This window comes from Ahaetulla prasina, chromosome 5, assembly GCF_028640845.1.
Source record: "Ahaetulla prasina isolate Xishuangbanna chromosome 5, ASM2864084v1, whole genome shotgun sequence".
Lineage (NCBI taxonomy): Eukaryota > Metazoa > Chordata > Lepidosauria > Squamata > Colubridae > Ahaetulla > Ahaetulla prasina.
In genome coordinates, this window is record NC_080543.1 from 3,625,459 (window position 1) to 3,640,623 (window position 15,165).

At 46.7% G+C, this 15,165-nt stretch overlaps 2 protein-coding genes across 3 annotated transcripts in view; both read right to left on the bottom strand.

Annotated features, from left to right (window-relative positions):
• The window catches only part of P2RY6 (pyrimidinergic receptor P2Y6), a 199,068-nt gene extending 184,672 nt beyond the window's left edge, over positions 1–14,396 (bottom strand). The window contains exon 1 of the mRNA XM_058185393.1: positions 14,295–14,396. The gene's annotated coding sequence lies outside the window, so the exon portion shown is untranslated. The remainder of the gene's footprint in view (positions 1–14,294) is intronic.
• Positions 1–14,433, bottom strand: part of P2RY2 (purinergic receptor P2Y2) — a 50,623-nt gene extending 36,190 nt beyond the window's left edge. Inside the window, exon 1 of one of the 2 annotated variants that reach the window (XM_058185391.1) lies at positions 14,295–14,429. The gene's annotated coding sequence lies outside the window, so the exon portion shown is untranslated. Of the gene's footprint in view, positions 1–14,294 lie in introns of both variants that reach the window. The other variant, XM_058185390.1, reaches the window with a different exon arrangement.
• Positions 14,434–15,165: the final 732 nt, after the last annotated feature.

Here is a 15,165-nt window from a genome sequence, read left to right on the forward strand (position 1 = left end):
GGCGGGACTAGAACTCAATGTCTCCTGGTGATTGGCCAAAAATCACCTAGCTGCTTTTGTGCCTAAGGTGGGACTAGAACTCACCGTCTCCTGGTGATTGGCCAACAGTCAGCCAGTTGACTTTCACGGCAAAGGTGGGACTAGAACTCACTGTCTCCTGGTGATTGGCCAAGAGTCAGCCAACAAGCTTTCGTGTCTAAGGCGGAACTAGAACTCACCGTAACCAGGTGATTGCCCAAAAATCACATAGCTGGCTTTTGTGCCTAAGGCGGGACTAGAATTCACCGTCTCCTGGCGATTGGCCAGCTGTCAACCAGCCGGCTTTCATGGCAAAGGTGGGACTAGAACTCCCCATTTCCTAGTGATTGTAAAGCCGCTCAGGAGATTTATCTGGAATGGTATAGGCCAGGGGCTCTTGTCTGAGCGGTGGGTTGGACTAGAAGACCTCCAAGGTCCCTTCCAATTCTTGTTATTCTGAATTCTGCTTTTATCTATACAAAGCGGAGCAGAATAAAATTGCCTGGCAGACAGAAATCTAACAGGTTACAGGGCTGGGCTGGATTTTTTTCCTCGCTCGTCTACGAGGCTTCTATTTAGGGAGAGGCGGGGAGGTGCTGTGTTCGAAAAAGAGAACATGTTTGAACATTGCACGCTTAATACCATTCACGCGGCACAATCCGTTCTGCCGGATCATCAATTTTCGGAATCCTTCACGCCCATCTTGCCTTGAAGTCCTCAAGAGATGCAAAACTCCAGGCCCTCGAGAGCCCAGCGTTAACCCTACATGAAGTCCTCGACTTACGAACAAAAAAATCGAGAACCCAGAATTTCCGTTGCTAAGCACAGTGATTGTTAAGTAAGTCACACCTGATTTTATGATGCTTTTTCCCACGGTTGTTAAGAGAATTGCTCCGGTTATTAAGTGACTCTGGTTCCCCCTATTGACTTTGCTAGTCAGAAGGTCACAAAATGCGACCGTCACAAATGTGAGTCAGTTACCAAGCATTGGAATTTTGATCCCATGACCCTGGGGATGCTGACACGGTTGTTAAGTGTGAATACGGGACTTATGACCACAACTGAGCCCAAAAGTTAGGTTGTTAAACGAGAAATTTGTTGACTGAGTTTCGCCCCATTTTACAACCTTCCTTGCCACAGTTGTTAAGTGAATCACTGGAGGTGTTCAGTTAGTCACATGGTTGTTAAGCGAATCTGGGCTTCCCCTTTGACTCTGAGCGTCAGAAAGCTGCAAAAAGGGATCACGTGAACCGTCATAAATACGAGTCAGTTGTCTAGAGGCTGAATTTTGATCAGGTTTTTGATCCCGAATTTACGACTTTTCTTGCCACGGCTGTTAAGTGAATCGTTGCAGTCGTTAAATGAGTAACATGGTTGTTAAGTGAATCGGGTTTCCCCATTCACTTTGCTTGTCGGAAGGTCGCAAAAGGGGGATCGCGTGTCCCCGGGACGCGGCAACCGTCGTAAACGCGAGCATCCGAATATAAACCACGCGTCCGTGGAGGATGCTAGATCGGCCGTAGGTTTGAAAAACGGTCATGAGTCACTTTTTTCAGTGCGGTTGTAACTTCGAACGGTCACTAAATGGACCGTTGTAAGTCGAGGACTATTTGTAATTAGCCAGGTTTGGGGGGGGCAGAGGTGGGCGTCACGTACTGTTATAACAACCGGTTCGCCCAGCACCGAAAATGTGAGCGCATCCGTGCAGTCTTCACATGCACGAAGCGTCACAGAACACGGCAATTCGCTCTCGCACACCGTCCATGCATGCGTGCGCCGTCAAAGAACACACAGCGACATGGGGCGGGTGAGAGATCGCAACTACCAATTCGCCCGAACCGGTCCAAACCGCCATGGGGGTGTGTGTGGAATTCTATTCCAGATTCAATTTTCCTTTCATACGAAGGATGAAATCCAATAAAACAGGGGTCTCCAACCTTGGTCCCTTTAAGACTTGTGGACTTCAACTCCCAGAGTTCCTCAGCCAGCTTTGCTGGCTGAGGGACTCTGGGAGTTGAAGTCCACAAGTCTTAAAGGGACCAAGGTTGGAGACCCCTGTAATAAAAGACCCCCATCTCCAGAATCTTGCATTTTGCAAAAGCCAACTTGTTTAACTCTTGGGCAGCGTTGGGCGAGATAGAACGTAAGAAGTAGAATAAGAGAGTCGGAAGGGACCTTGGAGGTCTTCTAGCCCAACCCCCAGCAAGTTCAACTAGATCCGCAAGGTCGATTAAATTTGATAAGGAAATAAGCAAACTATCTCAATTAATAAACCTCCGAAACTTTTTGGGTAGCATTGCTCAATCTTGGCAGGCCTTGGACTTCAACTCCCAGAATTCCCCAGCCGGCATGACTTCATATCCCAAAGCAGTGTTTCTTCCCCTTTAAGCCGGGTGGACTTCAACTCCCAGAATTCCCCAGCCAGCACTACACCCGGTTTAAATTTCCTGAGGGGAAGAAACACTGCTTTGGGATCTGGAATCACGGCAGCTGGGGAATTCTGGGAGTCAAAGTCCACCCGGCTTAAAGGGGAAGAAACATTGCTTTGAGATCTGGAGTCACGGCGCCTGGGGAATTCTGGGTGTTGTAGTCCACCCGGCTTAAAGGGAAAGAAACACTGCTTTGGGATCTGGAGTCACGGCGCCTGGGGAATTCTGGGAGTCGAAGTCCACCCGGCTTAAAGGGAAAGAAACACTGCTTTGGGATCTGGAGTCACGGCGCCTGGGGAATTCTGGGAGTCGAAGTCCACCCGGCTTAAAGGAAAGAAACACTGCTTTGGGATCTGGAGTCACGCCTGGGGAATTCTGGGTGTTGTAGTCCACCCGGCTTAAAGGAAAGAAACACTGCTTTGGGATCTGAGTCACGCGCCTGGGGAATTCTGGGAGTCGAAGTCCACCCGGCTTAAAGGGAAAGAAACACTGCTTTGGGATCTGGAGTCACGGCGCCTGGGGAATTCTGGGAGTCGAAGTCCACCCGGCTTAAAGGGGAAGAAGCACTACTTTGGGATTTGGAGTCAGGGCGCCTGGGGAATTCTGGGAGTCGAAGTCCACCCAGCTTAAAGGGGAAGAAACACTGTTATGGGATCTGGAGTCACGGCGCCTGGGGAATTCTGGGAGTCGAAGTCCACCCAGCTTAAAGGGGAAGAAACACTGCTTTGGGATCTGGAGTCACGGCGCCTGGGGAATTCTGGGAGTTGTAGTCCACCCGGCTTAAAGGGGAAGAAACACTGCTTTGGGATCTGGAGTCACGGCTGCTGGGGAATTCTGGGAGTTGTAGTCCACCCGGCTTAAAGGGGAAGAAACACTGCTTTGGGATCTGGAGTCACGGCTGCTGGGGAATTCTGGGAGTCGAAGTCCACCCGGCTTAAAGGGGAAGAAACACTGTTATGGGATTTGGAGTCACAGCGCCTGGGGAATTCTGGGAGTCGAAGTCCACCCGGCTTAAAGGGGAAGAAACACTGCTTTGAGATCTGGAGTCACGGCGCCTGGGGAATTCTGGGAGTTGTAGTCCACCTGGCTTAAAGGGGAAGAAACACTGTTATGGGATCTGGTGTCATGCCGACTGGGGAATTCTGGGAGTTGTAGTCCACCTGGCTTAAAGTTGCCAAGGCTGAGAAATACAGTTTTTTCCCCCAGTGTTAAGGATCAACGAGAAGGAATGCAGGTAAGAAACTCGTCCTGCCTGGGTCCTCGTGAAATGTGAGAATGTCAAATTCCGAAGAGTCTCTACTTGTTCCAGAGGTTATTGTTCAACAGCCCAGCTCCGATACTCCGCGAACAAAGGGCCGGCCGCTGGAAAGGTCAGGCCTCGCCACAGGGTGACCCATCGGACGTCAGTGGAAGCGGAAAAAACAGGTGGATCAAATAGCTCCAAGCTCAGTTAGGCTTTGGGGGTTGGGGGGGGGGGAGAGACTGCAGCGGCTGGAATTGGAGATTCCGATGCAAATCTTGGCTTTCCAAACCGCAGAGAGTCCGCAATGCAGGAAATTCTGCAATCTCCCCTCCAAAGAAGAAATAAAACTCTGCGAATGAAGGGGAAACCACACTTTTTTTTTTTATTATTATTATTATTATTATTATTATTATTATTATTATTATTATTATTATTATTATTATTAATTAGATTTCTATACTGCCCTTCTCCTGAAGGACTCAGGGCGGTGTACAGCCAAAGGTTGTAAATACGGTTAAAGTCTTCGGCTTAGGGCCACAATCAGGGCCAGAGTTCCGATTAAAAGCAGGAGGACGCTTGTTAAGTGAGTTATGTCCAATTTTTACAATGTTTTTGCCAGGAATGTTAAGCAAAGTTCTAGACTCCTGTCTTAGGCATGAAAGCCGGCTGGTTTTGACTTTGGGGGCCAGTCACTAGGAGATGGTGAATTCTAGTTCTGCCTTAGGCATGAAAGCTGGCTGGGCCAATCACCAGGGGACGGTGAGTTCCAGTTCCAGCTTAGGCACGAAAGCCGGCTGGGTAACTTTGGGGCAATGACCAGGAGACGGTGAGTTCTAGTCCCGCCTTAGGCATTTAAGCCAGCTGGGTGACTTTGAGGCAATGACCAGGAAACGGTGAGTTCTAGTCCTGCTTTAGGCACAAAAGCCAGCTGGGTGACTTTGGGGCGATGACCAGGAGACGGTGAGTTCTAGTCCCGCCTTAGGCATTTAAGCCAGCTGGGTGACTTTGAGGCAATGACCAGGAAACGGTGAGTTCTAGTCCTGCTTTAGGCACAAAAGCCAGCTGGGTGACTTTGGGGCGATGACCAGGAGACGGTGAGTTCTAGTCCCGCCTTAGGCATTTAAGCCAGCTGGGTGACTTTGGGGCAATGACCAGGAGACAGTGAGTTCTAGTCCCGCTTTAGGCACAAAAGCCAGCTGGGTGACTTTGGGGCGATGACCAGGAGACGGTGAGTTCTAGTCCCGCCTTAGGCACAAAAGCCAGCTGGGTGACTTTGGGGCAATGACCAGGAGACGGTGAATTCTAGTCCCACTTTAGGCACAAAAGCCAGCTGGGTGACTTTGGGGCAATGACCAGGAGACGGTGAGTTCTAGTCCCGCCTTAGGCACAAAAGCCAGCTGGGTGACTTTGGGGCAATGACCAGGAGACAGTGAGTTCTAGTCCCACTTTAGGCACAAAAGCCAGCTGGGTGACTTTGGGGCAATGACCAGGAGACGGTGAATTCTAGTCCCACTTTAGGCACAAAAGCCAGCTGGGTGACTTTGGGGCAATGACCAGGAGACGGTGAGTTCTAGTCCCGCCTTAGGCACAAAAGCCAGCTGGGTGACTTTGGGGCAATGACCAGGACGGTGAATTCTAGTCCCACTTTAGGCACAAAAGCCAGCTGGGTGACTTTGGGGCAATGACCAGGAGACGGTGAGTTCTAGTCCCCTTAGGCACAAAAGCCAGCTGGGTGACTTTGGGGCAATGACCAGGAGACAGTGAGTTCTAGTCCCACTTTAGGCACAAAAGCCAGCTGGGTGACTTTGGGGCAATGACCAGGAGGCGGTGAATTCTAGTCCCACTTTAGGCACAAAAGCCAGCTGGGTGACTTTGGGGCAATGACCAGGAGGCGGTGAGTTCTAGTCCGCCTTAGGCACAAAAGCCAGCTGGGTGACTTTGGGGCAATGACCAGGACGGTGAGTTCTAGTCCCGCTTTAGGCACAAAAGCCAGCTGGGTGACTTTGGGGCAATGACCAGGAGACGGTGAGTTCTAGTCCCGCCTTAGGCACAAAAGCCAGCTGGGTGACTTTGGGGCAATGACCAGGAGACAGTGAGTTCTAGTCCCACTTTAGGCACAAAAGCCAGCTGGGTGACTTTGGGGCAATGACCAGGAGACGGTGAATTCTAGTCCCACTTTAGGCACAAAAGCCAGCTGGGTGACTTTGGGGCAATGACCAGGAGACGGTGAGTTCTAGTCCCGCCTTAGGCACAAAAGCCAGCTGGGTGACTTTGGGGCAATGACCAGGAGACGGTGAGTTCTAGTCCCGCCTTAGGCACAAAAGCCAGCTGGGTGACTTTGGGGCAATGACCAGGAGACAGTGAGTTCTAGTCCCACCTTAGGCACGAAAGCCAGCTGGGTGACTTTGGGGCAGTGACCAGGAGATGGCGAGTTCTAGTTTCGCCTCAGCCAAGAAAGCCAGCTAGGTGACTTTGGGCCAATTGCCAGGAGACAGTGAGTTCCTGGATTCCTCAACCCGCATGTGTGGACTTCATTTCCCAGAATTCCCCAGCCTGAATGCAAGTTGAGGCCCCCACATCTTAAAACTGCTGTGATGAAGAAACGCTGGTGTAGAACGGATTCAGGATACAGAAAAGCAAATCCTAGAAAAATTTGGTCCGCATAAAAGAACCGTTTGAGGGTGGAATCCATGATCTAAGGAGATGGGAGCCTCCTCTTTGTTTGGTCTCATTCAAGGTGGAAGCAGGGTTTCCTCGGTGGTCTGGGATCATTTAATGTGGATTCCTGCCCTGGGAAAACGGGGTCAGACTAGATGACCTCAAGGATCTTTTTTTAAAGAATAAAAGAAAATAGATGATCTGAAGCATCTCTTCCAACCAGTTCAGTAAAAGAGATTAACTGACTCATCTGGGATACGGCAGGTATACGTACACGCAGTATAATATCACAAAAGCCAAATACTCTTTGAAAATCTACATATATAGGCAAAACTTGGTGCTTTGGGGTTTGTTGTTTCTTTGAGCTCTGTTGATTGATTGGCATTGAAGTCCTGTGACCATGACTGGCCTCCAGTTTGCAAGAAATGATTTAAGTTCCCGTAATTGCCACATTTTGCGCAACATCCTGCTCATAGGGCCTCTGGTGGCTCAGCAGACTAAGTCTGTCTGTTATTAACACAGCTGCTTGCAATTACTGCAAGTTCAAGCCCCACCAGGCCCAAGGTTGACTCAGCCTTCCATCCTTTATAAGGTAGGTAAAATGAGGACCCAGATTGTTGGGGGCAATAAAAGTTGACTTTGTATATAATATACAAATAGGATGAAGACTATTGCTTGACATAGTGTAAGCCGCCCTGAGTCTTCGGAGAAGGGCGGGATATAAATTCAAATAAAAAATATTTTTTTAAAAATTTACTCCCTTCTTCAGAGACCGACGACAATGCATAGAATTGCGTGTTAATTTCCACCCATTTCATTCATGTTTATCACCATGATGTTTTATATTTTCGTTTTTATCCGATAAGGGCACCCGGAGTCGCTTTGATAGCGAGATGAGCAGCCTATACATTTAATAAGTAAATAAATAAAAAATACCTTTCACCTAATCGAACAACCACATCTGCCTAGCCCAGGTCCTTGGCGGTGTAGAAAGACGGAGTGTATGATCCATGGAGTCGTACCAAAATGTTTGCAGGGATCAGATGCCAAAACCGTCAAAATATTTCGTTGTCCAGAAAGTGCCAAAATTCTTGGATGACCATTAGGGGTCATCCAAGAGTTGTGATTTTCTGTGTGTCTCTTTACTGCCATCTTGAGGACATCTAGTTATTGCAGCTTACTTTTTTTTTTTTACTTTATGCAGATAGTCCTCGACTTACAATCACAATTGAGTCCAAAATTTCCGTTGCTAAATGAAAAATTGGTTAAGTGAAGTTTGTCCCATTTTGCGACCTTTCATGCCACTGTTAAGTTAGTAACAGGGTTGTTAAGTGAATCACCCATTGCCTTTGTTCCTCAGAAGGTTTCAAAAGGGGATCGCATGACCCCAGGACACCGCAACCGTCATAAATATGAGTCAGTGGCCAAATGCCGGGGTTTTGATCACCTGACCACAGAGATGCTGCAACGGACATAAGTATGAAAAATGGTCATAGGTCACTTTTTTCAATGCCGTTGTAACTTGCAACGGTCAGTAAGTGAACTGTTGTAAGTTGAGGACTACCTGTATTTCACATTATTTAACATAAAGCCTCTTTCCTTGTGTGAAAAATGGTCACAAGTCACTGTTTTCAGTGCTGTTGTAACTTCGAATGGTCGCTAAATGAACTGTTGAAAGTTAAGGACTGCCTGCACCAAAATGGATGACCAGAAGGGGTCAGCAAAGTGTTGAGATTTCCTGTGCCTCTCTTTATTGCCATCTTGAAGACATCTGGATATTGCAACTTCCATATTTTATTTTATTTTTAAATTTATATAGGCTCACCGGCATGGATTCTAATTGTTCTGGGGAAAAAATACACCTTGGTGTAATACTTTCGCCAGTGATTGTTCTCTCATTAAAAACAGGGCCAGGCCACTATCCTGGAACCTTCTGAATATCAAATTTTCCCCACTAAACGAGTGTTTTTCAAGGTTGGCACCTGGAAGATGCTGGCTGGGGAATCCTGGGAGCTGAAGGCCACCCATCTTCAAGGTGCCAACCTTGAAAAACACTGCACTAAAATCTTCAAAATGCAAAATGCTGTTTTTTTACAGGTAGGTTAAGTGATTCAAAGGATCACCTGCTACTTCCTGGGGGGATCTCAGTGAACGCCGAGGCTTGCAAGCTTCCGGGTGCTGCTACTAAACTCCTCAACCATTGGTACCATGTTAAGCAAACAAGACAATTAAATCCAAATTTAAATAATCACAGAGGGCTGTCTGGGTATTACCTAACCCGGCCAGGAATGCAATCTGTGTGTCATCATCACACAACGACGCAACCTTCGCACTACTGAGAAACCCTTTGTGGGTGCTATGTCTGAGGTGTTAGCCAAGGTTGTATGAATATTATTATTAATATTATGGCTTGGCTCTAATCACTTCAAAAGGGTTTGTATAACTCATTGTTGTTTCTTCTTCTCCTTCTCCTTCTCCTCCTTCTTCCTCTTCTTCTTTTCTTCTTCTTCTTCTTCTTCTTGTTCTTCTCCTTCTTCTCCTTCTTCTTCCTCTTTTTCTTTTCTTCTTGTTCTTGTTGTTGCTGTTGTTGTTGTTCTTCTTCTTCTTCTTCTCCTCCTCCTTCTTCTTCTCCTTCTTCTTCCACTTTTTCTTTTCTTCTTGTTCTTCTTGTTCTTGTTCTTCTTCTCCTTCTTCTTCCTCTTTTTCTTTTCTTCTTGTTCTTGTTCTTCTTCTTGTTGTTGTTCTTCCTCCTCCTCCTCCTCCTCTTCTTCTTTCTTTCTCTTCTTTTCTTCTTCCTCTCCTTCTTCTTCTTCTTCTCTTCTTCTTGTTCTTCCTCTTCTCCTTCTTTCTCTTCCTTCCTCTTCTTCTTCTTTTCTTCTTCTTCTTCCTCTTCTTCTCCTTCTTCCTTCCTCTTCCTCTTCTTTTCTTCTTCTTCTTCCTCCTCTTCTTCTTCCTATTCCTATTCAGATTCCTATTATTACTGTTATTGTTATTATATCATCATCACTAACATTAATATTTTATTACCATACTTTGTAATAAATAGTTATAATAAATAAACTATAAGGAGACAGGAACCTACAATTAAAGTCTTCCTAACTGCACAGAAGTCACACGATCCAGGTTTGCAGGGTAGTCCTCGACTTACGACCACAACTGAGCCCAACATTTCGACTGCTAAGTGAGACAGTTGTTCAGCGAGTTTTGCCCCTTTTTACAACCTTTCTTGCCATGGCTGTTAAAGCGAATCACCGCAGTTGTTAAGTTAGTCACGCGGTTGTTAAATGAATCCCTGTGGACTTTGCCTGTCAGAAGGTTGCAAAAGGGGATCACGTGACCTCGGGACACTGCGGCCGTCATAAACATGAACCAGCTGCCAAGCGGCCGAATTTGGATCACGCGACCACAAGGATACGGCAACGGTCGTAAGTGTGAAAAATGGTCATAAGTTACTTTTTCCAGTGCCTTTGTAACTGAAACGGTCACTAAATGAATCACTGTCAGTCGAGGACTCCCTGCAGTTGACGCATTGTTGGGTAGAATGGAAAGGCAGGATCTCAATGAGTACAGAAAGTTCTCGACCAAAATTACGACGGGTCGCCCAGAAGGTATATTTACGACCTGGTTCCGAAGTTACGACGGCCACTCGATCCCCCTACCCCAGCGGTTCTCAACCTGTGGGTCGCGACCCCGTCGGGGGTCCAATAACGATTTGCCAGGGGTCGCCTAAAACCATCGGAAATATGGGAAGTATACTTGCGAGTCGAAGAATCGCGCTCCAATGGTTGACTCCACAAGCCAACTGCAGGCTCTTCAAATCGCTAGCCGAATTCGGCTTCAGGCGCGATGAATTAAAAAAGAGAGAAATCTTTGCTCTGATGTCTCCCTCTCAAGCCAGCTGCAATCACTCCCAATCGCTAGCCTAATCTGGCTTCAGGCGCCATAAACTTAATAGGGGAGGAGTCTCCGCTTTAATGCCTCCGTCCTCAAGGCAATCGCAAGCAGTTCAGATCGCTAGCCAATACGGCTTCAGGTGCGATAAATTCAAAATGAAAATAATTTTACGGTTGGCGTCGCCACATCGTGGGGAATTGTATTAAAGGGGTCGCAGCACTATAAAGGTTGAGAACCACTGCTCTACCCAATGGTCATAGCATGGCTTTTGGGGCACTTGGCAACCGGTCGGCATTCATGACTATCTGCCGTATCCCATCTTCACACAACCACAAGTTACAACTGCAATTTTACAATCGGTTTTCAGAAGAACGAGCAAAGAACGAGTTTGCTTAACCAGCAGTGCACCAAATGGTTGTAAAGCCGGCTCGGTTACCTGATGACCTGTTTTACGACCGTCCTGACTTGCGACTGTAAATAGGCGGGCGGCTACAGGCAATCCTCAACTTACGACCACAACGGAGTCCAAATCTTATCTTGCTAGGTGAGAAATTAAGTCAGCTTGGCCCCGTTGTACGACTTTTCTCGCCGCGTTTGTTAATTGACAGTTCGGCCGTTCTTCAATTAGTAACCACCGTCGTTAAGCGAATCTGGTTTCCCTCTTGACTTTGCTGGTCCGAAGGTCGCAAAAGGGGACCGCAGGGACACTGCGACCGTCATAAATGTGAGTCCGTCGTCAAGCATCCGAATGTAAATCTTGTGACCCAGGGGACGCTGTGTCGGTCGTAAGTGTGAAAAACGGTCGTAAGTGTGAAAAACGGTCATAAGTCACTTTTTCCAGTGTCCTTGTAACTTCGTACGGTCTCTATGCAAATTACTGTAAGTCAAGGACTATCTGCATTTAGAAGCAGTCCTCGACTTATGACCGTAACGGGAAAGCTCCATTGCTGGTCATAAATCAAGGACTGCTTCTAAATAAATACTTTTGTCCGATGGATTTAAGCGTGTCTGCTTCAGAGTTTTTACAAGCTGTTGTTGTTTGTTCGGTCCTGGGGATTATGGGGAATGTGATGAAACCCAACACCATTTGAATGGCTGAGCTGGAGAAAAGGCTTAATTTAGTTAGGACTAATATTAGATGCCACTCATTGAAAGGTTCGGCTATCGAAACCTTCACCCTGCCAGCAAACAGTTACCTATTAAACTGAGATTTCTGCAAAATCCACCAACTCTCAAAATACTTACAAATACCAAAGCTAGAATACCGTAAAAACGCTTTGAAAATCAGCCGTTTGTTGTTGTTGTTTTTCCCCTTAAAATGTCCAGGAAGAATATTCTTAAAAGGTTGAATATTTTAGAAAAGACAGTTGTTGGAATGGACAGATATTGTTGTTGGAATTACAGATATTTCATATTAAAATGTTAAACATTTTAATAGGTTTAAAACGACAGCTCTAGATATGGCATAATTCTGGACAGCGAATTCCACACACCTTCAAGGTGCCAGGTTTGAAAAAAAATGCAGCTCTAAACAATTTGCAGAACAAGAAATGGGGAGTAATTTTTTTTCCAGATTAACTTTTATCTTATTAAAAAAACAACAACCAGTAACTCTAAAATAATCCGACGTATAACCACAATTGAGCCCACAATTTCCATTAAGCGAGACATTTCTTAAGTGAGTTTTGTCCTGTTTTACAGCCTTTCTTGCCACGGTTGCTAAGTGAATCACTGCCGCTGTTAAGTTAGGAAGAAGGTTGTTAAGTGAATCTGGTGTCCCCATTGCTTTTCCTTGTCAGAAGGTCCCAAAAGGGGATCACGTGACCCTGAGACATCTTGACCCGTCATAAATATGAACCGGTTGCCAAGCGACCTGCCTAAGGGGATGCTGTAACAGTTGTTAAGTGTGAAAAATGGCCACAACTCACATATCCGTCATAAGTCACATCATAACAAAGGTGATTAGGGGATTGGAGGCTGAAACATATGAAAAATGGTTGCAGGAACTGGGTATGTCTAGTTTAATGAAAAGAAGGACTAGGGGAGACATGATAGCAGTCTTCCACTATCTCAGGGGCTGCCCCAAAGATTTGGGGGTCAAGCTATTCTCCAAAGCCCCTGAAGGCAGGACAAGAAGCAACGGGTGGAAACTCATCAAGGAGAGAAGCAACTTAGAATTAAGGAGAAACTTCCTGACAGTGAGAACAATTAATCAGTGGAACAGCTTGCCACCAGAAATTGTGGGTGCTGCTCCAACACCGGAAGATTTTAAGAAAATATCGGACAGACATTTGTCTGGAATGGCAGAGAGTCTCCTGCTTGAGCGGAGGGTTGGACTAGAAGACCTCCAAGGCCCCTTCCAATTCTTCAATTATTCTGTTATTGGAACAGAAGCCTCTCTAGGGCCGCGTTGAGATGTTGTCTTGGTAGCATTTATTCTAGGGGCATTTGCAATGATTATATCATAGATCAACCTTAGGCAGGTCGCAACCTATTTAAAGTCAGAGGGGGAAAATATATCTAAAAATAGTAGGAGTGAGTGGGAGGCAGGGAAGGGAAGAGAAGAGCGACCGAAAAGGTAGAGAGGATAAGTTAACCTTCCATAAACTGTGGAAAAAGAAAAGCAGAATAAAATGGAAAACGGATAACAAGAGTAGCAGAGTCGGAAGGGAACTTGAAGGTCATCCAGTCCAACCCCCTGCTCAAGCAGGAGACCTTGTATACCATTTCAGGCAAATGGCTGTCCAATCTCTCCAGGGTTTGGAGATTAAGATTAGATTAAGGTTCGGGGAGCAGATTATTTGGGGCTTTGTTGGCACAGGGTCTGTGAAACTCTGTCTAGGGTTTTCCCTTGGGAGTGAGCTGGAGGTTTTTAAGAAGAGATTGGACCACCATTTGTCCGAAATGTTAGAGGGCTTTCTGCCTGAACAGGGGGTTGGACTAGAAGACCTCCGAGGTCCCTTCAAACCCTGTGGCTCTGTTATTCTGTTATTAATAAATTTGATATTATCCGCATCGGAAGAGTGGATGGAGAAAAGGACAGAGCTGGCCGAAAGCGTTGAAATTGACAGCCTGTGATTAGGGAAAAAGTATGGATTAAATTGGATGCTGTTTTGAAGCGCCTTTTGGACTTTTTTTTACATGAAACAGGTGGGGGGGAAAACGAAATTAGGGTATGGGGGTTTGATGGTTAGAAACAATAGTAGATGAATGAAAGTTGTGTCGTAGTGTTCAGTTTACGTTTATATTTCCTTCTTTTTCCCCTGCACTTTTGTTTTCTTTCTTTCGGTCCTTCAGCCCCCCCTCTCTCCTTCCTTCCCTTCCTCTCTTTCTTTCCTTCCTTTCCTCTTTCTTTCATTCTTTCCTTCCCTCTTTCTTTATTTCCTTTCTCCCCCTCTTCTTCCTTTTTTTCTTTCCTTCTTTCCCTCTCTCCTTCCTTGCTTTCCTCTTTGTGTCATTCCTTTTTTCTTCCTTCCTTCCTTCCTTCCTCCTTTCCTTCCTTCCTTCTTTCTCTATCTCCCTCCCTTCCTTCTTTCCTTCCTTCCTTCTTTCTATCTCCTCCCTCCCTTTCTTTCTCTATCTCCTTCCTTTTTTCTTCCTTCCTTCTTTCTCTACCTCCCTTCCTTTCTTTCTCTCTACCTCTCTCCCTCCCTTTCTTTATCCCCCTTCCTCCTTTCTTTTTTCTTCCTTCCTTCTTTCTTTCTTTCATTTCCCTCCCTCCTTCCCTTCCTTGCTTCCCTCTCCCTTTCCTTTCCTTTCCTTCCCTTCTCCCTCCCTTCCTTTCATTTACTCTCACTCCCTTTCCTTTCCTTTCCTTCCCTTCCCTTCCTCCTTTCCTTTCCTTCTCCTCTTTCCCTTCCTTTAAATACCAGCTTCTGTGAGTTTTCATCCTCTTTGCTTGAACTTTTAATGAAGCCATTACCAAGGAAGCCCTGCGCCCGAGTCTGCCTCCCGGAATGCGCCCAGAGGCAATCGGAAACACTTCGCACCCGGTTTAGTTCAGCAATCTGTACACATCACAAGCCGTTCCCTCCCAACACACAACAACTTACCCTTCCAGGATCCTTCCCGAGGTGGCTCTCACGTTGCTTGGCTCCCTTTGAGGTCCATCTTCAACCCCCCAGCAAGAAGGCTGCCTTCTTTTCTCTCCTCTCCACCTTCCTTGTTTAATTCTCGAGATGTTGCTCCAGCAGCCAAAGCCGCCTGGAAACAGCAGCCTCCACCGCAATAGTGGCGGTGGTGAAAGAGGAGAAGAAGAGGAAGGAGGAGGCGTGCCCGCTGGTGCCTGCCCGGGCCAACCCTTTGCCTGGATGGCCCAGAAGGGAAGGCACGGCTCTTTGACGCTCTATCTCCACCCACCCACCCCTTCTCAACTCCAAAGCAAAGTCGGGACAAAAGTTTGGGCAAAACTTTTAACCCTTGGTCAGAGAAACGAAACGTGAACCTGTTCAAAGCGACTCCTCGCTGCCCCCAGCTGTCCAAGACCAGAACTGACTCTCTCATTCAACTCCAAGGTGCATTTCTTTTTTTTTTTCTTTTCTTCCTCAAGAGGCGACGGGACTTTTCTGGGTTTTTTTCCTTTTGAAGACGTTCTGCTTCTCATCCAAGAAGCTTCTTCAGCTCTGAGTGGATGATGGGGAAGGGAAGGATTGATACTCCTTGCAGGCAGCTGGTCCTCATTTGCATCCTTTGAGAGAGTCGTTGAGGCCGCTTGGAGGTTTATCTGTGGGTCCACTGAGTGGTGCAAATAGGAGTGGAGCTTTCTTGGCTGCAGGATATTTTCTTCACTGTTAGCTCCACACCCATTTGCACCACTCAGGTGAGACCCTGAGGACACAGGTAAACCTCCAGGTGGCCTCAATGACTCTCTCAAAGGATGCAAATGACCAGCTGTCTGCAAGGAGTAGAAATCTTTCCCTTCCC